The sequence below is a fragment of the Balaenoptera borealis genome, assembly GCF_965194805.1.
Source record: "Balaenoptera borealis genome assembly, chromosome: 1".
NCBI lineage: Eukaryota > Metazoa > Chordata > Mammalia > Artiodactyla > Balaenopteridae > Balaenoptera > Balaenoptera borealis.
The window spans coordinates 95712301-95736497 of record NC_138860.1 but is presented as its reverse complement, the minus strand read 5'-3'; the positions used below and the strand labels follow the sequence as shown (position 1 = coordinate 95736497).

Below are 24197 nucleotides of genomic sequence, written 5' to 3'. Positions count from 1 at the left end.
GTTGTTTTTCCTGCTTCCTTCCCTTCTCATCTGAGACCTCTGGCTCTCCTCTCCACAGGAATTATCAGCTTAGACCTGGAAGAGTTCCACTGCCTAGGCTGAACTAGAAAGTGCATTGTTCGTGTCCTTTTAGAACTCAGAAAGCATTTTCCCGGAGCAGCATTATTATAAATAGCAGTCAGATTTTAGAAAACTACAATAGCTTGGCAGCATGTGTTAAATAGCCTCACCTGAGGATCTGTCCCTGTTTGCACTGGGACTCCAGGAAGAATTTTCCTGTAAATATCGCAGTTGAGTTATACAAAAACTTCTGGGCCTCAACCCTCTCATAATTGGGGTAGGGGTTGGGGAATGGCTGCCTCTAACGAAAAATTAGAGGATGACCTTATTTTCTCTTTGCTTTTTAGCTTTAGAAATGATACAGACCTGTGGAGCTTTATGTTTGTTTTATTGAGCATATAGATGCTCAATAAATAGTTGTTGAACAGATGAAATGTATGCCATCGTTTTAAAAGATTGCCATAATATTTCAAAATGAATGTTGTGAATTATTAAATTTTACAGCCTGCCCTATGTGTGCTTAAACAGACTGCCTTCTGGTTTTAATGTTAACAGATGCTAAGGTGCTTGTTGCATATGTTTTCCTAAAAAAATTTTTTTCTGCGTGAATCCAATTTTAGTTACTTTAGGCAGCTTCTGACAAGTTGAAAGAGCAGCTTGAGAAGCAAGAGCTATAATTAAGAGAGCATTTTGATATAAGATACCATTCAGAATCAGGCACAAGTGTTGTGTTTAGTCTGTGCGTACAGCCTGTAGGTGGTAAAGTTCTCTTCTGAGGCTTAAACTATAGGCAGTTTAGGTGAAATGAATAGCTTCACCAGAAGTAATACATCTTTAAATAGTCTATTGTTAGATAAAATAAGTAGCAGCTGGGGGTCAAAATTGTTTCAGTCCTTTGAGAAAAGCAACTGCCATACCAGATTCTTAAAGTTAAAATGAAATCTCGTTTTATTTGTGGAGTAGGTTTTTGTTTTGGCTTGGTTTTTTTGTTATTTTTGTTTGTTTTTGGTTCTGTAGTATGTCAAGATTTCACTGCATTCTTTCTGTATAGCTCTTGCTTAACAACAAACACTTGCTCTTCTTGGACTAATATGACAGCTCAGTAATTTTCTTCCTTTTAGTATTCTTTCTTAATTCATGCTTAGTTGATTGAAAAGGTTTTGGTCTTTGTCCTAAATAGCTATGATTGGTTCTTCCTTTATGTTTAAGTGAAAAAAAAGCTTATCTTTTTTTCTCCTTACCTTTAAAAGAGATTTTTCTTAGACATAAAATCTATTCTTTAATCTTGCATCTCTGAACAAAACCATATGGTTCACTGTTGCTGTTAAATAAATAGTAGGTCACATTGGCAAGGGTTAGATTTATGTAAGGATGTATTATAAAATTTCCTGTAGTTTGTAAGTAAATCCTACCTATAAAGTTATAATTGTAAAAGAGCTTCATTCATTTTCCAAAATTTCTGCAAAGTTTCAGATTGCAACTACACCCTTGTAGAGCCCCCGTAATTCTTTTTCTCCCCAAAATTTTACAGAAGAGTGAGCCTCCTCAGTCTTCTGTTGCAGCCTAGACATGTTTGGCATAGAACCAGAGAAGTCAATAGAAAATAATGTAATATTCAGCCTTTTCTGTATTTGAAGTCTAATTGTTACAGAGGCCATTTATACTGTATTTGGTCCTAATTGAACTTTATATAAAGTGATTTTCTATTTTAGGAAGGATTACATCAGAGAAAAGCCTTCTTCATGAAAGTCTCTCCCTTTGATCTGACCACTTTATTTTCATGAATGAGAACACTATGGGAATCCCTTCCACAGTGAAAACAGATTACATTGCTCATGAACTGTCCAGGGGAGTTTGGGGTGGAACCACACAGTTCAGCAAGAGAGGCCGAGTTCATTAATTCTAAGAAAATCTAGGGAAAGCTTCCCAGCAGGGTCTGACTACTCTAGAAGAAGATGAGGGAACCTTAATTTTTAAAATTTGGAAAATAGATTTGGCTGCCAATAAAAAGTCAGATTAAATAGTTTGAGTCTTCCACATTGGGTATGTTATATCTGCATGTCTCAGATCTGATGCAAACTACACTTAGCTATGACTAAGTAGAATCTACCCTGTATTAGTATCATTTTATTTTAAAGCATTCTTTAAATTGCTTCTGCAATAATAAATGGTAAAGTATTACAACTTTCACATAGAATTAGCTTAGAGTCTTGAATTCCTTTCCACTGATGCCTCAGTCATAAAACAGGTATAACTCTTTTAACATCTAGGATATAAATTTGTTGGTTTTGGCCAAAGGCCATTGCAGAATTCCCCAGGCAAGAAAATTTACGGACAAAAATGTTGTAGACAGGACAAAGTTAGAAATATATTTAGAGTATGAGACTATAATATTTAACTACTGTGAGTTTTTTAAACAGCCAGAATTAAAAATAAAAAATCTAAATGTTACATATATGTCTGTGTTAACAATAAATGATTTACGTTTGCCAAAAATATTCTTAAAATAATAATAATTATAAGGATCTTGTGGCAGTGCCAAAAATATAGAACAAACAAAAGTTATGGAAGGTGCTGTGGCTCAAGAAAAACACAAATACAAGTTCACTGTAGGTTGAATCTGACATCTGCTTCTGGTCATGGCCTTGTGCTTATTATGGAAGCAGATTATTATAAAGGCTGGTCTGAGATGAGGAAAGTTACATTGAATTTAGCAAAAAACATGCATTGTCCTATGCTAGTAAGCTTGTCAAGTGTGTTTGCATTAAAAAAAATAACAGATCCATGAATATACTTAAATGTACTCAAAGTTGAAGCATTCTTTGTCACCCATAAGCCTGGACCTAACAGTTCTTTGACCAAAAATGATCCCATTTTGATAGATGTTTTTAGGAAGAGCTTTTAGGATTGGAGTAGGTAGTTTAAATCTTCAATAAACATCACATGAACATAAGCTTATAACTGAAAGAAGTCCAGTTTCTGCGTGGATAAGAACTGGGATATTAGGAAGCAAGTAGAACTTTATTTAGGGAATTGAATTATGGGGTTTTTAGATTTACATTCATAACCTTTACTATGAAACATGTTTTTAGAAGGGAATTAATCAGTGGCCATTTGGGGCCAAGTTTTTATGTGTTTTATATAGTTGGAATTGCTGATATTTTTTATTCCTACTCTCTGAGTAATGTGCATACATGAAATCCTAGCTTTTCAAAAAAGAAGCATAAAGATAATTACTAGGCACTCTACAAAACTATCAACTAGAACATTCAGTTAAGTGTAGCTGTTAAGAGCATGAGCGTTCATATCAGACATACTTAGGTTTGAGCTCTGCCATTTAATTGCTGTGTGATCGTAGACCAGTTACTTACCCTGTTAAGCTATATGGTAGAATGGTACGGTTATCACAAGAATTAAATGAGATAGCAAATGCTAATCGACATACTCAGTGCTCATTTACTGTTAGTTGTTATTATTAGAGCATAAGTTTTAAAGTTCATCCATTTAGGAACAAAGGTATATATTCCATAAAGCAAGATGTACTGATAATATGCTGTCCTTCATAAGAAAGATGAGCATTTTAAATTAAATCTTTGTTATCAGAAGGGCTTGCACTGTAGCTTGTTTTTCTTATGGGAATTGATGGTTTTGAGTTGATCCATCCCCACCCTCACAACCAAAAGCATGTATTTTGAGACAGCTGGCAAGGGTTAAGGGTGTACTGTGGGGCATGGAACAGATGTCATACTGCATTCCCTTCTCTCTCTCTTTATAATGAGAACAGGAAGTACAGACACTGTGGAAACTTTTTTCAAATTGATTTTTTTTCCATTGATTTCTTTGCTTCTCTATTGCTCGATTTGACATATTTGTTATATTTTGTTTTTTAATTTCACTTTATTGAGGTAAAACTGACATACAATAAGCTGCATATATCTAATGTATACAAATTGATGTTTTGATATACATATCCCGCATGAAACCATTACTACAATCAAGATAGTACACATATCCATCACCCCTCAAATTTTCCTTGTGCCCCTTTGCAACCCCTTTAGCTAACCTTCCCCACACCCCCCCACCCCAAAACCACTAATCCTCTAGAGATTAGTTTACATTTTCTGGAATTTTATATAAGTAGAATCAGACAGAACGTAACCTTTTTGCGGGGGGGGCCTGGTTCTTTGACTCAGCATAATTATCTTGAGATCCATGTTGATGTTGTATTGATAGTTCATTCCTTTTATTACCAAGTAGTGTCCATTGTATGTATGTACCACAGTTTGTTTTGTCTGTTCATCTGTTAGTGAACATTTACATTGTTTCCAGTCCTGGACTATTGCAAATAAAGCTGCTATGAACATTCATATATAAGGCTTTGTATGGAAATGTGCTTTTCTTTCTTTTGGATGAATACCTAGAAATGGATTGGAATATGTTTAACTTTTTAGGAAACTGCCAAACTGTTTTCCAAAGTAGTTTTACCATTTACATCCCCACCAGCATGTATAAGAGTTCCATTTGCTCCACATCTTTACCAACACTTGATATGGCCAGTCGTTTTAATTTTAGCATTCTAACAGGTATGTAATATCTCATTGCAGTTTTAATTTGCATTTCCCTATTGACTAATGATGTTGAGCATCTTTCCATGTGATTATTTGCCATCTGTGTTGTTTTCTTCGTAAAATATTTGTTCAGATCTTTTGTCCATTTTTTAAATTGAGCTGTTTTCTCATTACTGAGTTTTGAGCATTCCTTATATATCTGGATTCAAGTACTTTAATACGCCTTGCAAGTATTTTCTCCCGGTCTGTGGCTTGTCATTTCATACTCTTAACTGTATCTTTTGAAGAGCATAAATTTTTCATTTTGATGAAGTCCAATTTATCAATGTTTCTTTTATGGATTTTGCTTTTAGTATCACATAACTAAGATTTAGTGTCATATAAGAAATCTTTGCCTAAACCAAGGTCAGAAAGGTTTTCTCCCATATTTCTGTAATTTTATAGATTTAAGTTTTACACTTGGGTCTGTGATACAACTTCAGTTAATTTTGTTATGTGGTACAATATATGAATCAAGTAAAATTTTTTTTGCATATGGATATTCAGTTGTTCTAGCCCCATTTGTTATAAAGGCTATCCTTCCTCTGTAGATGGCCTTGGCACCTTTGTCACAATCCATTTTCTGTATATTTTGGGGTTTATTTCTGGACACCCTGTTCTGTTTCATTGCTCTATTTGTCTACCTTGTTGCCCATACTACATTGTCTTGATTACTGTGGCCTTTTATGAAAGTCTTAAAATTAGGTAGTGTTAATCCTCCAACTTGTGTTCTTTTTGAAAGTTGTTTTGGTTATTCATGGTTCTTGGCATTTCCATATAAATTTTAGAATCAGCTTATCAATTTTTCAAAAAAATCCTATTCGAATTTTAATTGGAATTGCATTGACTCTATAGATCAGTTTGGGGAAAATTCCCATCTTAACAATATTGTATTTGATGATCCATGAACATGGTTACTTCTCTCCATTTACTTAGATCTCTCAGCAGTGCTTTATAGTTCTGATTGTATAGGTCTTTAACATCTTTTGTCAGATTTATCACTATTTCATATTTTTATGATATTATAAATGGCAGTTTTAAATGTAAATTTCTGATTGTTTATTGCTGTTATACAGACATGAAATTGATTTTGTATATTGATCCTTTATCCTGCAACCTTCCTAATCTCACTTATTGGTTCTAATAGCTTTTTTATAAACTTCATTGAATTTTCTACAATCATGTTTGCAAATAAAGACAATTTTACTTATTTCTTTCTCATCTGATTTCCTTTCATTTCTTTTTCTTGCCTTGTTGCATAGGCTAGAACCTCTAGTACAACGTCAAGTAGAAGTAACGTGGATATCTTTGTCTTATTCCCGATCTTAGGGAGGAAACACTCAGTCTTTCATCATTAAATATGCTGGCTGCAGGTTTTCATAGATGTTCTTTATCAGTTTGAGGAAATGTCCTACTATTCCTAGTTTGCTGAGAGTTTTTATCAGGAATGGATATTAGATTTTGTCGTGTGCTTTTTCTGTATCTATTGAGAACTTAATTTTTTTTTTTTTAAGATTAAAAGCTCCAAGGTGTATTGTTTCATAGGTGTTATTACTATCTATACCTTCACCCCATTTATTAAGCCATTTCAGGTGACTTCAAGTTCATAAATTTACAGTGAGGTTATAGAGCCCAACCAGGATGGGACAGAATGTGTTCCAAGTTACGGGGGGACTGCAGGGCTCCTCAGTGATAACTCCCGTGGAGCACCTGTGCTCCACTGTTTCTTCCTGCACATCTGAATGTGACCTTTCGGATTCTCTGGCTGTGGCTGATTTAGTCTCCTGATTCTAATGCTGTGCTGCTTTGTTGCCTAGAAGGTTGATCCAAGCTTCCAGGCCCCCTCTCTTCTTAGGCCTCAATTATGTACTGTGAGGTTCAGGATAGCTGGCCAGTCTGAAGGGGAATGCTTGCTTAAAGGAGGAACTGCCATACCAGCATAAACTGTCTTTAATCCTACAGCAGAAACTGTTTTCATTCTGGGAATGGTGAGTCCTAGAAGATCATGGCCAAGAAGCAGATGTCCTAAGGGGCTTCCTCTGAGAGTTTATCCCCAAGAGGGAGCCATGTGGCCACCTGCTTTTTATCACATTTCTAATAGCTGCTCCATTTCCTCAAGGGCTGTTGTAAAATCATTTACTTTACTGTTACATAAGGTCTGTTGTTGCAGGAACTGGGCCCTTTCTTCTTTCATCTTCAGCTTTAGCTTTAAGACCTGTCCTGGGTTGAGACCCTTGCTCTCCAAAATTGCCAAACAGTTGCCCTGAAACTTCTCCAGTAGCTCCACCTTTTAGGTCAGGTCCTTTAGCTCTCCCTGAGTTTCAGTCAACTTTTGGTGCAACTGCTTGTTGATGGCCTCTAAGAGCTGGTTCTTATCCTTGAGCTCTTCCTCTGATTTCAGTTTACTCAATAGTTTGTAGCTCTTCCTGGTGGCAGTGTCTGTAGCTTTAACCTGCCCATTCTCTCGTCTTGGTTTGATGATTTTTGTAACGTCGTTATCTGAACCTCCTGAATGAGGTCTGGAAACATCAACTTCTTTGGACTTTACAGGAAATAGGTTCTTAGAAGTGGCTCGAGTTTGTGCATCTGTGGGCAGGCCACTGCTTATAGCACAGAGGAGGGCTGCAGGGTGTACACTGTCTTAACCACTCTGGTCATCATAATGAGGTGGCACTGCTGGGGCCTAGGCGCCTGCTGCTTCTGCCCTCAGGCCTCATCCGAGAACTTAATTGGTTTTTATGTCCTTGCTGTTTTACTGAAATATTGTCTGAAAAAGAAACTTCATCCCCTTTCTTATTGACCTTCTGTTAGATCAAGTACATTGATGTGGAGTAACTTTTTCAGCTTTGTTCTACGGCTTTTTAGAAACTAGAATTCTCTAATTTAACTTTATAATTTTGTGGAGTAAAGTTTAGTAATTAAATTATTTTCCCAGTGGCAAAAGTTAACTGTAACTTAAAAATCATAAACATTTCCAAAAGAGAAACCCGAAAAAAAACCTCTGCTGCTTTAATGAACTGCTCTCCTTTAAAGCAACTTTTATCCTTTGACTTTAATAGTTTTGATAGTTTATTGGCTTCTTATGATAAATAATTTTTCCAAAGAAGAAAAACAATATGTACATTTTCTTCACCTTCTGACAGAATATTATTACCTCTTTCCTAGGAGTAACAAAAGCAGTTTATCTATTTGAAACAAGCTTAACTATTATCTTTTTAAGTTAAATCATTTAAATTGTATTTTAGTATATCATATCAATAGTCAGGAAATAGACATCAAAATGTACTATTCCTTTATTATTTCCCAGAAAACATTATTTTTCTCAGTGTTAATTTGGACCAAAGGAAGAAAATTTATTTTAAAGGAGGCTCCATTTATTACTGACATCCCCTATATCTGAATGCAGCTCCAGAGCCAGTTATTGAAGAATAGGTAGAAATACTGTTATTTCTGTTTCGTGCTTTTGAATTAAAAAATTCAACATTGGTTTCTTTTATTGAATTTATTAATCTCAGGACACCTATTTATTGAGGAGAGTTGCTACAGTCTATATGGTGTTATGTGAAAGTATATTTAGAAAAAAACATTTTCTGTAAGTTACTTCAGATTACCCACCAAACATCCCATGATGACATAGTTATATTGATCTAGCTCCAATAAATTCTCTATAAAAAGTAAACTCTTGGTTAATGGCTGTATGAATTGGGTGGTACATCCACATGGTGGACTATTACGTGGCTATTTTAAAATATAATGCAGGGCTTCCCTGGTGGTGCAGTGGTTAAAAATCCTCCTGCCAATGCAGGGGACATGGGTTTGAGCCCTAGTCTGGGAAGATTCCACGTGCCGCGAGCAACTAAGCCTGTGCACCACAACTACTGAGCCTGCGCTGAAGAGCCCGTGAGCCACAACTACTGAGCCCATGTGCTGCAACTGCTGAAGCCTGCACGCCTGGAGCCCATGCTCCACAACAAGAGAAGCCACAGCAATGAGAAGCCCGTGCATCGCAACAAAGAGTAGCCCCTGCTCGCCGCAACCAGAGAAAAGCCAACATGCAGCAACGAAGACCCAATGCAGCCAAAAATAAATAAATAAATTTATTTTAAAAATATATATATGATGCATATGAGGAACTTCTAATGACATGTAGTGTTCCTACAGTGTAATGCTAAATTTATGAAGCAGATCATAACATTAAATATATCCTTTAGAATCGAATAGAATAAAATACCTAGGAAATAAACCTACCTAAGGAGGCAGAAGACCTGTATTCTGAAAACTATAAGACACTGATGAAAGAAATTGAAGACCACACAAACAGATGGAAAGACATATCGTGTTCTTGGATTGGAAGAATCTGTCTTGTTAAAATGACCACACTACCCAAGGCAATCTACAGATTCAATACAATCACTATCAAATTACCAATGGCATTTTTCACAGAACTGAAACAAAATTTTTTTTAATTTTTATGGAAACACAAAAGACCCCAAATAGCCAAAACAGTCTTGAGAAAGAAGAACAGGGCTGGAGGAATCATGCTTCCTGACTTCAGACTATATGATAAAGCTACAGCAGTCAAAACAGTGTGGTACTGGCCCAAAAACAGACACATATATCAGTGGAACGGGATAGAAAGCCCAGAAATAAACCCATGCACTCTTGGTCAGTTACTCTACAACAAAGGAGGCAAGAATATACAGTGGAGAAAAGACAGTCTCTTCAATAAGTGGTGCTGGAAAAACTGGACAGCTACATGTAAAAGAATGAAATTAGAACATCCTCTATCACCGTACACAAAAATAAGCTCAGAATTAAAGACCTAAATGTTTTTAGGTCATTGATTAAAGACCTAAATGTAAGAGCGATACTCTACAACTATTAGAGGAAAACATAGGCAGAACACTCTTTGACATAAATTGCAGCAATATTTTTTTGGATAGGTCTCCTAGAGTAATGGAAACAAAAGCAAAAATAAACAAGTGTGACCTAGTTTAACTTAAAAGCTTTTGCACAGCAAAGGAAACCATAAACAAAATGAAAAGACAGTCTACGGAATGGGAGAAAATATTTGCAAACAATGCAACCAACAAGGGCTTAATCTCCAAAATATACAAACAGCTTATACAGTTCAATATGAAAAAAACAACCCAATCAAAAAATCGGCAGAAGACCTAAATAGACATTTCTCCAAAGAAGACATGCAGATGACCAATAGCCATCTGAAAAGATGCTCAACATTGCTAATTATTAGAGAAATGCAAATCAAAACTGCAATGAAGTACCGCCCCACACTGGTCAGAATGGCCATCATGAAGAAGTCTACAAATTATAAATGCTGGAAAAGGTGTGCATAAAAGGGAACCCTCCTACACTGTTGGTGGGAATGTAAATCTGTGCAGCCACTGTGGAGAACCATATAGAGGTTTCTCAAAAAAACTAAAAATTGAGTTACCATATGATCCAGCAATCCCAGTCCCGGGCATATATCCAGACAAAATTATAATTCAAAATGGTACATGAGGAATTTCTGTTGTGGCGCAGTGGTTAAGAATCCGCCTGCCAATGCAGGGGACATGGGTTCGATCCCTGGTCTGGGAAGATCCCACATGCTGTGGAACAACTAAGTCCATGCGCCACAACTACTGAGCCTGCGCTCTAGAGCCCGTAAGCCACAGCTACTGAGCCCACACTACTGAGCCCATGTGCCACAACTACTGAAGCCCATGCGCCTAGAGCCCTTGCTCCGCAACAAGAGAAGCCACTGCAATGTAAAGCCTACACACCACAACGAAAAGTAACCCCCACTCGCCACAACTAGAGAAAGCCCGTGCACAGCAACAAAGACCCAACGAACCCAAAAAAAACAGGTACGTGCACCCCTATGTTCACAGCAGCACTATTCACAATAGCCAAGACATGGAAACAACCCAAATGTCTATCAGCAGATGAATGGATAAAGAAGATGGGAGATATATATATATATAGATACATATATATAGATATATAGATATCTCCACTAGATATATACTCAACCATGAAAAAGAACGAAATAATGCCATTTGCAACAACATGGATGGACCTAGAGATTGTCGTACTAAGTGAAGTAAGTCAGACAGAGAAAGACAAATATATGATATCACTAATATGTGGAATCTAAAAAATGATACAGATGAACTTATTTACAAAACAGAAATAGACTTGCAGACATAGGAAACAAATTTATGGTTAGCAAAGGGGAAAGAAGAAGGGAGGAAAAACTTGAGAATTTGGGATTAACATATACACACTATTATATATAAAATAGATAAAAAAAACAAGGACCTACTGTATAGCACAGGAAACTATATTCGGTATCTTGTAATAACCTATAATGGAAAAGAATCTGAAAAAGTATATATATATACTGAATTACTTTGCTGTACACCTGAAACATTGTAAATCAACTATACTTCAGTAATCAATCATTGTCAGAAAAAGTTTTTAAAAATAAAATAAATATATATATCCTTTAATCTCAATTATAAAGAATAACATATACATTGATTACTGTATATATAATTATATAACATTTGTGTGTGTGTGTGTATGTATGTATATATATATATATATATATATATATATATATATATATATATATATATATATATATAATGACTCAAGCAAATAGATTGACATTTGTAGTTTGTGGTTGTCCCTGGGTGTGGAATCATATTACATTTTAATTTTTTTCATTAAAACTTCTGTATTATATATAAATAATTTAAAATCAGAAACATTTGTTTTTAAATAGCAGTAAGCTTGTACAACAACTTCCTGTTCAAATATCTGTTTAGTAAAACTCACTCTAAGAAGGTAACTTAACCATATATTATTTGCTTTGTTAAGAAAAGATATTAGAGCTATATAGAACCATAGTTGAATTCTTCCTTTTTTGTTGTTCCTGATATTGTTAATATTATACTTTTCCAACCCAGTCTAAATAACTGAATTGTCTCTGTCTGAAAAACCTAAGTTACCAAGTTATGCAATAAAAAGATCACAGAGTTTAGGGGGAGGAAAAAGAAGGCTGCGATAAAGATATCATACCAGAGTCTAAAGAGCTGTCTTTCAAACTTTTTTTTTTAACATCTTTATTGGACTCTTTCATTTGTTTTTTAACATCTTTATTGGAGTATAATTCCTTTACAATGGTATGTTAGTTTCTGCTTTATAACAAAGTGAATCAGCTATACATATACATATACCCCCATGTCTACTCTCTCTTGCGTCTCCCTCCCACCGTCCCTATCCCACCCCTCTAGGTGGTCACAAAGCACCGAGCTGATCTCCCTGTGCTATGCAGTTGCTTCCCAGTAGCTGTCTGTTTTACACTTGGTAGTATATATAAGTCCATGGCAATCTCTCAGTTCGTCCCAGCTTACCCTTCCCCCTCCCCGTGTCCTCAAGTCCATTGTCTACATCTGCATCTTTATTCCTGTCCTGCCCCTAGGTTCTTCAGAAACTTTTTTTTTTTTAAGATTCCATATATATGTTGTAGCATATGGTATTTGTTTTTCTCTCTCTGACTTACTTCACTCTGTATGACAGTCTCTAGGTCCATCCACCTCACTACAAATAACTCAATTTCGTTTCTTTTTATGGCTGAGTAATATTCCATTGTATATATGTGCCACATCTTCTCTATCCATTCATCTTTCAATGGACACTTAGGTTGCTTCCATGTCCTGGCTATTGTAAATAGAGCTGCAGTGAACATTGTGGTACATCACTCTTTTCGAATTATGGTTTTCTCAGGGTATATGCCCAGTAGAGGGATTGCTGGGTCGTATGGTAGTTCTATACTTAGTTTTCTAAGGAACCTCCATACTGTTCTCCATAGTGGCTGTATCAATTTACATTCCCACCAACAGTACACCTTTTCTCCACACCCTCTCCAGCATTTCTTGTTTGTAGATTTTTGGATGATAGCCATTCTGACTGGTGTGAGGTGATACCTCATTGTAGTTTTGATTTGCATTTCTCTAATGATTAGTGATGTTGAGCATCCTTTCATGTGTTTGTTGGCAATCTGTATATCTTCTTTGGAGAAATGTCTATTTAGGTCTTCTGCCCATTTTTGGATTAGATTGTTTTTTTGACATGGAGCTGCATGAACTGCTTGTAAATTTTGGAGATTAATCCTTTGTCAGTTGCTTCATTTGCAAATGTTTTCTCCCATTCTGAGGGTTGTCTTTTCATCTTGGCTATGGTTTCCTTTGCTGTGCAAAAGCTTTTACGTTTCATTAGGTCCATTTGTTTATTTTTGTTTTTATTTCCATTTCTCTAGGAGGTGGGTCAAAAAGGATCTTGCTGTGATTTATGTCACAGAGTGTTCTGCCTGTCTTTTCCTCTAAGAGTTTTATAGTGTCTGGCCTTACACTTAGGTCTTTAATCCATTTTGAGCTTATTTTTGTGTGTGGTGTTAGGGAGTGTTCTAATTTCATTCTTTTACATGTAGCTGTCCAGTTTTCCCAGCACCACTTATTGAAGAGACTGTCTTTTCTCCACTGTGTATTCTTGCCTCCTTTATCAAAGATAAGGTGACCATATGTGTGTGGGTTTACCTCTGGGCTTTCTATCCTGTTCCATTGATCTATATTTCTGTTTTTGTGCCAGTACCATACTGTCTTGATTACTGTAGCTTTGTAGTATAGTCTGAAGTCAGGGAGCCTGATTCCTCCAGCTCCGTTTTTCTTTCTCAAGATTGCTTTGGCTATTTGGGGTCTTTTGTGTTTCCATACAAACTGTGAAATTTTTTGTTCTAGTTCTGTGAAAAACGCCGAGGGATTGCACTGAATCTGTAGACTGCTTTGGGTGGTATAGTCATTATCACAATGTTGATTCTTCCAATCCAAGAACATGGTACATGTCTCCATCTGTTTGTATCATCTTTACTTTCTTTCATCAGTGTCTTATAGTTTTCTGCATACAGGTCTTTTGTCTCCTTAGGTAAGTTTATTCCTAGGTATTTGATTCTTTTTGTTGCAGTGGTAAATGGGAGTGTTTCCTTAATTTCTCTTTCAGATTTTTCATCATTAGTGTATAGGAATGCAAGAGATTTCTCTTTGTATAGTATCATGTCATCTGCAAACAGTGACAGCTTTACTTCGTCTTTTCCGATTTGGATCCCTTTTATTTCTTTTTCTTCTCTGATTGCTGAGGCTAAAACTTCCAAAACTACGTTGAATAATAGTGGTGAGAGTGGACACCCTTATCTTATTCCTGATCTTAGAGGAAATGGTTTCAGTTTTTCATCATTGAGAACAATGTTGGCTGTGGGTTTGTCATATGTGGCCTTTATTATGTTGAGGTAACTTCCCTCTATGCCTATTTACCGGAGGGTTTTTATCATAAATGGGTGTTGAATTTTGTCAAAAGCTTTTTCTGCATCTATTGAGATGATCATATGGTTTTTCTCCTTCAATTTGTTAATATTGTGTATCACGTTGAATGATTTGCATATATTAAAGAATCCTTGCATTCCTGGGATAAACCACACTTGATCATGGTGTATGATTCTTTTAATGTGCTGCTGGATTCTGTTTGCTAGTATTTTGTTGAGGATTTTTGCATCTGTGTTCATCAGTGATACTGGCCTGTAGTTTTCTTTCTTTGTGACATCTTTGTCTGGTTTTGGTATCAGGGTGATGGTGGCCTCGTAGAATGAGAGTGGGAGTGTTCCTCCCTCTGCTATATTTTGGAAGAGTTTGAGGAGGATAGGTGTTAGCTCTTCTCTAAATCTTTGATAGAATTTGCCTGTGAAGCCATCTGGTCCTGGGCTTTTGTTTGTTGGAAGATTTTTAATCACAGTCTCAATTTCAGTGCTTGTGATTGGTCTGTTTATATTTTCTGTTTCTTCCTGGTTCAGTCTTGGAAGGTTGTGCTTTTCTAAGAATTTGTCCATTTCTTCCAGGTTGTCCATTTTATTGGCATGTAGTTGCTTGTAGTAATCTCTCATGATCCCTTTGTATTTCTGCAGTGTCAGTTGTTACTTCTCCTTTTTCATTTCTAATTCTGTTGATTTGAGTCTTCTCCCTTTTTTTCTTGATAAGTCTGGCTAATGGTTTATCAATTTTGTTTATCTTTTCAAAGAACCAACTTTTAGCTTTAGTGATCTTTGCTATCGTTTCCTTCATTTCTTTTTCATTTATTACTGATCTGATTTTTATGATTTCTTTCCTTCTGCTAACTTTGGGGTTTTTTTGTTCGTCTTTCTCTAATTGCTTTAGGTGTAAGGTTAGGTTGTTGATTTGAGATGTTTCTTGTTTCTTGAGGTAGGATTGTATTGCTATAAACTTCTGTCTTAGAACTGCTTTTGCTGTATCCCATAGGTTTTGGGTAGTCGTGTTTTTATTGTCATTTGTTTCGAGGTATTTTTTGATTTCCTCTTTGATTTCTTCAGTGATCTCTTGGTTATTAAGTAGTGTATTGTTTAGCCTCCATGTGTTTGTATTTTTTACAGATTTTTTCCTGTTATTGATATCTAGTCTCACAGCGTAGTGGTCGGAAAAGATACTTGATACGATTTCAATTTTCTTAAATTTACGAAGGCTTGATTTGTGACCCAAGATATGATCTATCCTGGAGAATGTTCCATGAGCACTTGAGAAGAAAGTGTATTCTGTTGGTTTGGGATGGAATGTCCTATAAATATCAATTAAGTCCATCTTGTTTAATGTATCATTTAAAGCTTGTGTTTCCTTATTTATTTTCATTTTGGATGAGCTGTCCATTGGTGAAAGTGGGGTGTTAAAGTCCCCCACTATGATTGTGTTTCTGTCTATTTCCCCTTTTATGGCTGTTAGCATTTGCCTTATGTATTGAGGTGCTCCTATGTTGGGTGCATAAATATTTACAATTGTTATATCTTCTTCTTGGATTGATCCCTTGATCATTATGTAGTGTCCTTCTTTTTCTCTGGTATTAGTCTTTATTTTAAAGTCTATTTTGTCTGATATGAGAATTGCTACTCCAGCTTTCTTTTGATTTCTGTTGCATGGAATATCTTTTTCCATCCCCTCACTTTCAGTCTGTATGTGTCCCTAGGTCTGAAATGGGTCTCTTGTAGACAGCATATATACAGGTCTTGTTTTTGTATCCATTCAGCCAGTCTATGTCTTTTGGTGGGAGCCTTTAATCCATTTACATTTAAGGTAATTATTGATATGTATGTTCCTATTCCCATTTTCTTAATTGTTTTGGGTTTGTTATTGTAGGTCTTTTCCTTCTCTTGTGTTTCCTGCCTAGAGAAGTTCCTTTAGCATTTGTTGTAAAGCTGGTTTGGTGGGGCTGAATTCTCTTAGCTTTTGCTTGTCAGTAAAGGTTTTAATTTCTCCTTCGAATCTAAATGAGATCCTTGTGGGTAGAGTAATCTTGGTTATAGGTTTTTCCCTTTCATCCCTTTAAATATGTCCTGCCACTCCCTTCTGGCTTGCAGAGTTTCTGCTGAAAGATCAGCTGTTAACCTTATGGGGATTCCCTTGTATGTTATTTGTTGCTTTTCCCTTGCCGCTTTTAGTATTTTTTCTGTGTATTTAATTTTTGGTAGTTTGATTAATATATGTTTTGGCGTGTTTCTCCTTGGATTTATCCTGTATGTTACTCTCTTGCGCTTCCTGGACTTGATTGACTATTTCCTTTCTCATATTAGGGAAGTTTTCAACTATAATTTCTTCAAATATTTTCTCAGTCCCTTTCTTTTTCTCTTCTCCTTCTGGGACCCCTGTATTTCGAATGTTGGTGCGTTTAATGTTGTTCCAGAGGTCTCTGAGACTGTCCTCAATTCTTATCATTCTTTTTTCTTTATTCTGCTCTGCAGTAGTTATTTCCACTATTTTATCTTCCAGGTCACTTATTCGTTCTTCTGCCTCAGTTATTCTGCTATTGATTCCTCCTAGAGAATTTTTAATTTCATTTATTGTGTTGTTCATCATTGATGGTTTGCTCTTTAGTTCTTCTAGGTCCTTGTTAAATGTTTCATGTATTTTCCCCATTCTATTTCCTGGATTTTGGATCATCTTTACTATCATTACTCTGAATTCTTTTTCAGGTAGGCTGCCTCTTTCCTCTTCATTTTTTTGGTCTGGTGGGTTTTTACCTTGCTCCTTCAGCTGCTGTGTGTTTCTCTGTCTTCTCATTTTGCCTAACTTACTGTGTTTGTGGTCTCCTTTTCACAGGCTGCAAGTTCATAGTTCCCGTTGTTTTTGGTGTCTGCTCCCAGTGGGTAAGGCTGGTTCAGTGGGTTGTGTAGGCTTCCTGGTGGAGGGGACTAGTGCCTGTGTTCTGGTGGATGAGGCTGGATCTTGTCTTTCTGGTGTGCATGACCACGTCCAGTGGTGTGTTTTGGGGTGTCTGTGACCTTACGATTTTAGGCAGCCTCTCTGCTAATGGGTGGTGTTGTGTTTCTGTCTTGCTAGTTGTTTGGCATAGGGTGTCCAGCACTGGAGCTTGCTGGTCGTTGAGTGGAGCTGGGTCTTAGCGTTGAGATGGAGATCTCTGGGAGAGCTTCCTCCGTTTGATATTATGTGGAGCCAGGAGGTCTCTGGTGGATCAATGTCCTGAACTCAGCTCTCCCACCTCAGAGGCACAGGCCTGACACCCGGCCAGAGCACCAAGACTCTGTCAGCCCCACAGTAATTATTCTTTCCAGTGGTGGACCAACAGTGGGGCAGGGAGAGTGGTTTGTCCAAGCTAAAATCCAGCTGGAGGAGGTCATGGAGAGGACATAACGGCTCGTTGAACGGAGAGGCAGACCCAGGCAATTCCGCGACTCGACTGTCAGGTTAGTGGGGGCGCCTTCCCCACATCCTCCAAATGTTTTATTAAATACATTTCACCATTTTGCCACTTTCCAGGACACACAAACACACCCACATACATATATTAGCTAAAACAAAAATTTCACTAAAATGTACACTGTATGTTTTATTATACTATGTATGATATTTACACTATACCGTGTTATACTACACTATTTTCTTTTGTATTTTATTTTTCTTTAAATGCTGACTGTGACCCCCACTAACCTAGTTTCATGATCCACATCTAGAAATTTTTGCTATAGATGTACTTAGACATATACAATAAAGTGTAAGTGTAAGGATATTTATTGCAGCATTGTCATAGCAAAATGCCGAAAACAACTTACGTATTATGGTTCTGGTCAGTAAATTATGATATATTGTACAGTAGAATAGTATGCAACCTTTAAAGAGAAGATCTTTATGAGAGCTAGATCTTTATGTATAACATTCTCCAACGTACAGTAAGTTAAAAAATAAGGCATAGAACAGTGTGCACAGTAAAAGAAAAAAGAAACAGTATTAAGTTTTAACTGGTGAAGCCAGAAATACATTTCACAAAGCCTCTTCCCTCCTGCCCCTTGACTTGGTTCCCTTGAGAATGGTAGGAGCTCCCAAAATGGTCTGCCCTGGGAAGGAAATGAAATTAGTGAAAGGAAAGTACCAGGTTTGGTGGTAGGGTACTCTGGCACAAAAGAGCCAAAAGAAGCAGGAAAGGCTGGTCATATGTATGGGATGTTTATAAATTGGGTATCTATAAAAAAGAAGACTACATTCTTAAGTAATTAAGTATCTTTGTTGCATTCAGAAAAACATTGGGCCTCATATAACAATGAACTCAGTAATTGTCTGATCAGCTATTTGCTATTCTCTAAGATAATAGTAAATGAAAAAATAAGACATAGCTTTTTATCACATGTCATCATGTACATTACAAATTGTGGCATTTAGGGGGTTTAAGAATAAAGGTGCCAGAAAAATAAGCACATTTATCATTTAACTGGCATCTTCCTGTGGGCTGTTTTTCTTATGTCTTTGAGGAAAGAAAGGGGGAATTCAGATTGTAAAATGCTACCTATTTAGAGAATATACAGTTCTCTAGCAGTTGGGGAAAGCTTCAGAAAAGAGTACTGCAGTGGGGAATTTCATTGCATTTTTCAGCCTGAAACTAAAACAAATAAAAAAGGGAAACAGCCTATTCCTGTTACTTTGACTTCCTCTTATTGTGTCTTCCTTGCATGTGTTAGCCTTGTGATTTGGGATTAATCAGAGGTTATTTCTAGTTGCCCCCATAAAGAGAAAAGAAACAAAGACAAAGAGGTTGCTTCTAAAGTTAAAGCCTGTGGTCCATCGTTTAGTATTTCAGTTCAGCCAGTTGTAGGAGTAACTTGAAAGAATAGGAGGAAACCATCTTGTGTGTTCACTGAAAATCTTTATGGAAGAGGAGCATTTATAGAATCAAGCTGAGAATTTTATTATATAGGAAATTATTTCCTTAGAAAAGCACAGCAGTAAATCTATTCCACCAAACTATTCTTGTATCTGCACAAGGATGCTCATTGCAGTATTGTTTAATATAGTATTTGAAAACTATAAACAGCCTAAAATATCCATCAGTAAAGTATAGGTGTGTAACTGGTACATCCTTATTATGGAATATTATGCAATTGCTTTTTTTTTAAAGAGGAAAAAAAGCTATGTACTTACTGACTTAGAAAGTTCTCTAAGACACAGTAAGTGAAAACAAGTTGCAGAACAGTTTTACAGAAAATAATATCTCTGTAATTACACACACACACACACACACACACACACACACACACACACCCCTACACACATATCTGTGCTTGGAAAAGGTCTGGAAGGATGCCCATCATACTAAGAACCTTTGGAAAAGAAAGAGAGATTGGGTTATGTTTAGGAAGGACTTCAGCTTTATCTATGGAATTAAAATTTTATGAGAAAATAGTCATTCACTAATGATGAAATTAAAATAAAAATTATATTTGTAAGAAATATAGTGTGAGCAATGGGATGGCAAGGAGTTAAGAACAACATTTACTTTTTAACGATCTTCTAGATAGTTTATACTTCTCACAGAAGTCTGTGTTAATTCGAATATATAGTTAAGGGAGTAGAGACAAGTATAGCACGCCTAGGGAAAGCATGAGCTTGCTACCTCTATATCCCTGATTTTCTCCCCAAAACGGCAGACTAAATTTCTGACTAATTTTCAAATTCTGCCTTTGTGCAGGATACCTAAAAGTTATTCTTCCAGAGTAGATTCTTTCACAGGTCATGGACTCAAATTAAGTAAAGCTGACAACATATGTATGAGAAGCCACATGATTAAAATTTTAGGAAATTTTAATATCATAGCAAGAGACCTACAGCCCTTCAAAGTATTTTTCTTGTCTTCAGTTTCATGTATGTAGTTCATAATATTTCATCATTTAACAACAAGGGGCTTCCGTGGTGGCACAGTGGTTAAGAATCCGCCTGCCCATGCAGGGGACTGGGGTTCGAGCCCTGGTCCGGGAAGATCCCACATGCTGTGGAGCAACTAAGTCCATGCACCACAACTACTGAGCCTACGCTCTAGAGCTTGTGAACCAAAACTGCTGAGCCCATGCGCCACAACTACTGAACCCCACGTGCCTAGAGCCCGTGCTCCACAACAAGAGAAGCCACCGCAGTGAGAAGCCCACGCACCACAACGAAGAGTAGCCCCTGCTTGACGCAACTAGAGAAAGCCCACACACAGCAACGAAGACCCAACGCAGCCAAAAATAAATAAATTTATTTTAAAAAACAACAACAACAACAAAAAGTATTTTCTGCCTCAAAAATCAACTTCACCCAATGAGTGCTAAAATATGCATAAGTTCCAAAAAAATTTTTTAATTTAATTCAATACCTAACATGTTGTCTGTTCAACAAAAGACTGAATTCATTGGTAGAAATGAGTAAGAGATAGTGTTATTATTTAATTCAGAAGTTTCTTCTTACTGATTTGAAACTTCATGTATAGAACTTCTCATATAAGCATACCTAGTAAATTTTTGTACAGTTGAATCATACTTAACATGATTTCTCTTTTTCTTTGCACTAGATTAGTAATAATTTGTCTATTGTGCTGATACGCTTCACAGATTATATATTTTCATCTCTCTTTATATTTCATATTCCTTTTTTTCAGTAAATATAAGCTTCATGAGGGGCGGGTACTTTGTTTATCTTGCTGCATTGCATCCCAGATATCTAGAACCTGGTAAGCTCTTCAGAAATATTTGTCATCCAAGAGAGTAAGTTAAGGCCCTTTAAGTTTAAATTGAATGTATTCAAGCCTCAAAAAATAGGTTGCCATTATACCATGAGAAAACCATAATTCAAAGAGACATGTACCACAGTGTTCATTGCAGCTCTATTTACAATAGCCAGGACATGGAAGCAACCTAAGTGTCCATCAAAAGATGAATGGATAAAGAAGATGTGGCACATATATACAATGGAATATTACTCAGCCGTAAAAAGAAATGAAATTGAGTTATTTGTAGTGAGGTGGATGGAGCTAGAGTCTGTCATACAGAGTGAAGTAAGTCAGAAAGAGAAAAACAAATACTGTATGCTAACACATATATATGGAATCTAAAGAAAAAAAAAGGTTCTGAAAAACCTAGGGGCAGGACAGGAATAAAGACACAGACGTAGAGAATGGACTTGAGGACACAGGGAGGGGGAAGGGTAAGCTAGGACGAAGTGAGAGAGTAGTGTTGACATATATACACTACCATATGTAAAATAGATAGCTAGTGGGAAGCAGCCGCATAGCACAGGGAGATCAGCTCGGTGCTTTGTGTCCACCTAGAGGGGTGGGATAGGGAGGGTGGGAGGGAGGCACAAGAGGGAGGGATTATGGGGATATGTGTATATGTATAGCTGATTCAATTTGTTATACAGCAGAAACTAACACAACATTGTAAAGCAATTATACTCCAATAAAGATGTTTAAAAAAAATTAAATAAATGCAAGAACAAAGGCCAAAAAAAAATAGGTTGCCATTTATTAATTCATGTTTTTTAGAAGAGAGGCTTACCTATAGTAATATAGTTTGCCAACTAAAACTTGTCACTTGCCATCTGGTTCTACAAGAATGAAGTCACTCGCCACTGAAGTTGCTGACCTTCAACACACCCTGAAAGGAGTTCAGGGCAGAGCTCAGGAATGAGGCAGTCTGTGCTCTGGAAGAAACTGGCAGAACAGGCCTTCAGGTAGATATTTTCAGGAGAAAATTTTACAAGCCCAATTTCTTGCATTTTCTCATATCTAGAAAAGCACTGAAATCAGTAACGGAGATATCTGCTCCTCTGTCACTAGCAGCAACCTTCTGCCAAAATGTGTGCTTGATTGCACGTATTCCCCTTCACCAAAATATATATATATGACCTTCCCACTTACCTCTTCGGAGCATTTCCGCAGAGCTATGTGAGAGGCTGTCTCCCAGGCTGTAGTCCTCAGTTTGCCCCAAATAAAACTTACCTCACAACTCTCACATTGTGCATTTTTTTTCAGTTGATAAGTTTCATAATTTTACTATTGCTGATAATTCCCACTCAGTGACATTATTTATATCTCACCCCTGTACTAAGAAAGAACAATTTGTTCTTCAGACAGGAAATTATTGCTTTGTGTTTGTTTCCATATTTTTAGTAATGGATAACAAATAATTAGGATATGCACCTTTTTTCACTATGTATCTGTATTCAACTAAAAAACAAAAAAATCAACTGACATTGTACCTCAGTGTCCTTTCCTATCAAGTTGAAATCTGCATTCCCTAAGAGGTTAGTAAGGAGAGTTTTGAGAGCATCAGAGAAAATAGTTAGTACTTCTTAAGAGTACAGTGTTGCTTATCTTTCTTCATCTATCTAGATATATTTACCAAACATATTGTTCCCCACACTTTTCAGCTAAGGACCCCTGTGGGCATCTGTCTACATTACAGGTCCTTTCTCTATCTTTCAGAATATATTTCTTTATCCCCCGTTTCTCCAGTGTTTTTGTTTTTGGCTTTCACAAAATCTTCATTATCCCCCATTTCTCTGCTTTCCAAATTGATAGCTCTGAGTTCTTTTCTCTTTAAAATCTTCCTTTCAGTCTCTTGTCCTTCCCTTCCTTACAGTATCTTTCATCAGTGGGACGAATGACTGTCATCTACACAGCAGACCTAGAAATCATTAAAGGAAAAGAGTGCTAAAACAAAGTCTTAGAGGTTTAGAATAGAGCCAGTTTTCCTGTTCCTTATGGGATTGAAATGGGGAAAGGGTCTAGGTTATCCCATTCTTGTCTTTGGTGACATTTAAAGTTTCCTAATGGTATCACCCCTTTTTAAAATAAAAAGGAAGGGCTCATATATCTCCAAACAAAGATCTCCCATTCTTCTGATCCAGGCATATTCTAATCCCCTTCAGTGGACTTTTATCATGAAGATGAAGGCATTCTTGGGTTGGAATTACTTGGAATTAATAGTAGCAGTGATCAACTTTCACATGCTCAGTTTCACCATATATTCAGTGCTTTACTGTAGTGATGAACATTACCAGTTCACATTTTAAATGATCATTAAACACCCTACAATGCACTTACAGCCCACCTTTTACTTTTCAGTCTTGGCTTTTTTACCCCTCTCCCCATTCAGTTCTCTAAAGAAAAGGGATCCTTCCCTGACTGGAGTCCCAAGCCACCTGTATGACTGCTGGTTGAAACTGAATAGCTAGCTACCTCCCTCTACATAAGGCTGCAGTGACAATAGAAATTGCCATCTTCCCATCCTCTGACTTGTGCCATGGAGCTTGTTAGGATGTATAATTAGCATTGTCCTTGCTTCCGTTTGCCTGCCCTGATGTCTTATTCTCACTGCGTTGTGGTTCTCAAACCATACTGGTCCCCTTTTTTCATTCTTCCCTGTCTCTACACTCCCCTTGACCCTCTTCTCCCCCAAAAGCTTCTTATTCCTGTTTACTTGGGACACTTTTTTTTTTTTTAAGATAATTCAGCATTTTTTTTTAAATTTGATTGATTGATTGATTGATTGATTGCTGTGTTGGGTCTTTGTTTCTGTGCAAGGACTTTCTCTAGTTGCGGCAAGTGGGGGCCACTCTTCATCGCAGTGCGTGGGCCTCTCTTGTTGCGGAGCACAGGCTCCAGACGCGCAGGCTCAGTAATTGTGGCTCACGGGCCTAGTCACTCCGCGGCATGTGGGATCCTCCCAGACCAGGGCTCGAACCCGTGTCCCCTGCATTGGCAGGCAGACTCCCAACCACTGCGCCACCAGGGAAGCCCACTTGGGACACTTTTAATTGTGAACGCTTTTACTTCTCAGCCAAGTAAGAACCCTTTTCCCAAGGTCTTAACATTTAAGCAGCTTGTTTCTTGCCGTGCTTCCTTGTAGTATCAGTCTGTGTTTGTAATTTAAGAATCTTACTTCAAACAAATTTTTAGAGTTAAGACCTATATCCAACAATTACACAGCTTCAAATCCTCCCTCCTCCGAATCCCCTAACTAGAGGAAGAAGACACCCTTTCTCATCTTATTTAGTAAGCTCTTTTTTAGTATTTTAACACTGAAGTTAGTTTCTACACTGTCTGTTAATACATAGTGAGTAAAAGAGCCAGAGCACATCTCTA

The 24197-nt window shown here is 36.9% G+C and overlaps 1 protein-coding gene, 1 long non-coding RNA gene and 1 pseudogene across 5 annotated transcripts in view; 2 read left to right on the top strand and 1 right to left on the bottom strand.

Annotated features, from left to right (window-relative positions):
* LOC309623663 overlaps positions 1-24197 on the top strand; it is a 128270-nt gene that overhangs the window by 53328 nt on the left and 50745 nt on the right. The window lies entirely within an intron of this gene.
* Positions 1-24197, top strand: part of CTTNBP2NL (CTTNBP2 N-terminal like) — a 77696-nt gene that overhangs the window by 16807 nt on the left and 36692 nt on the right. The gene's annotated exons all lie outside the window — the stretch shown is intronic.
* On the bottom strand, positions 1773-11316 carry LOC309623571 (small kinetochore-associated protein pseudogene; annotated as a pseudogene). The gene has a single exon. The product of its transcript is annotated as a small kinetochore-associated protein pseudogene (transcript).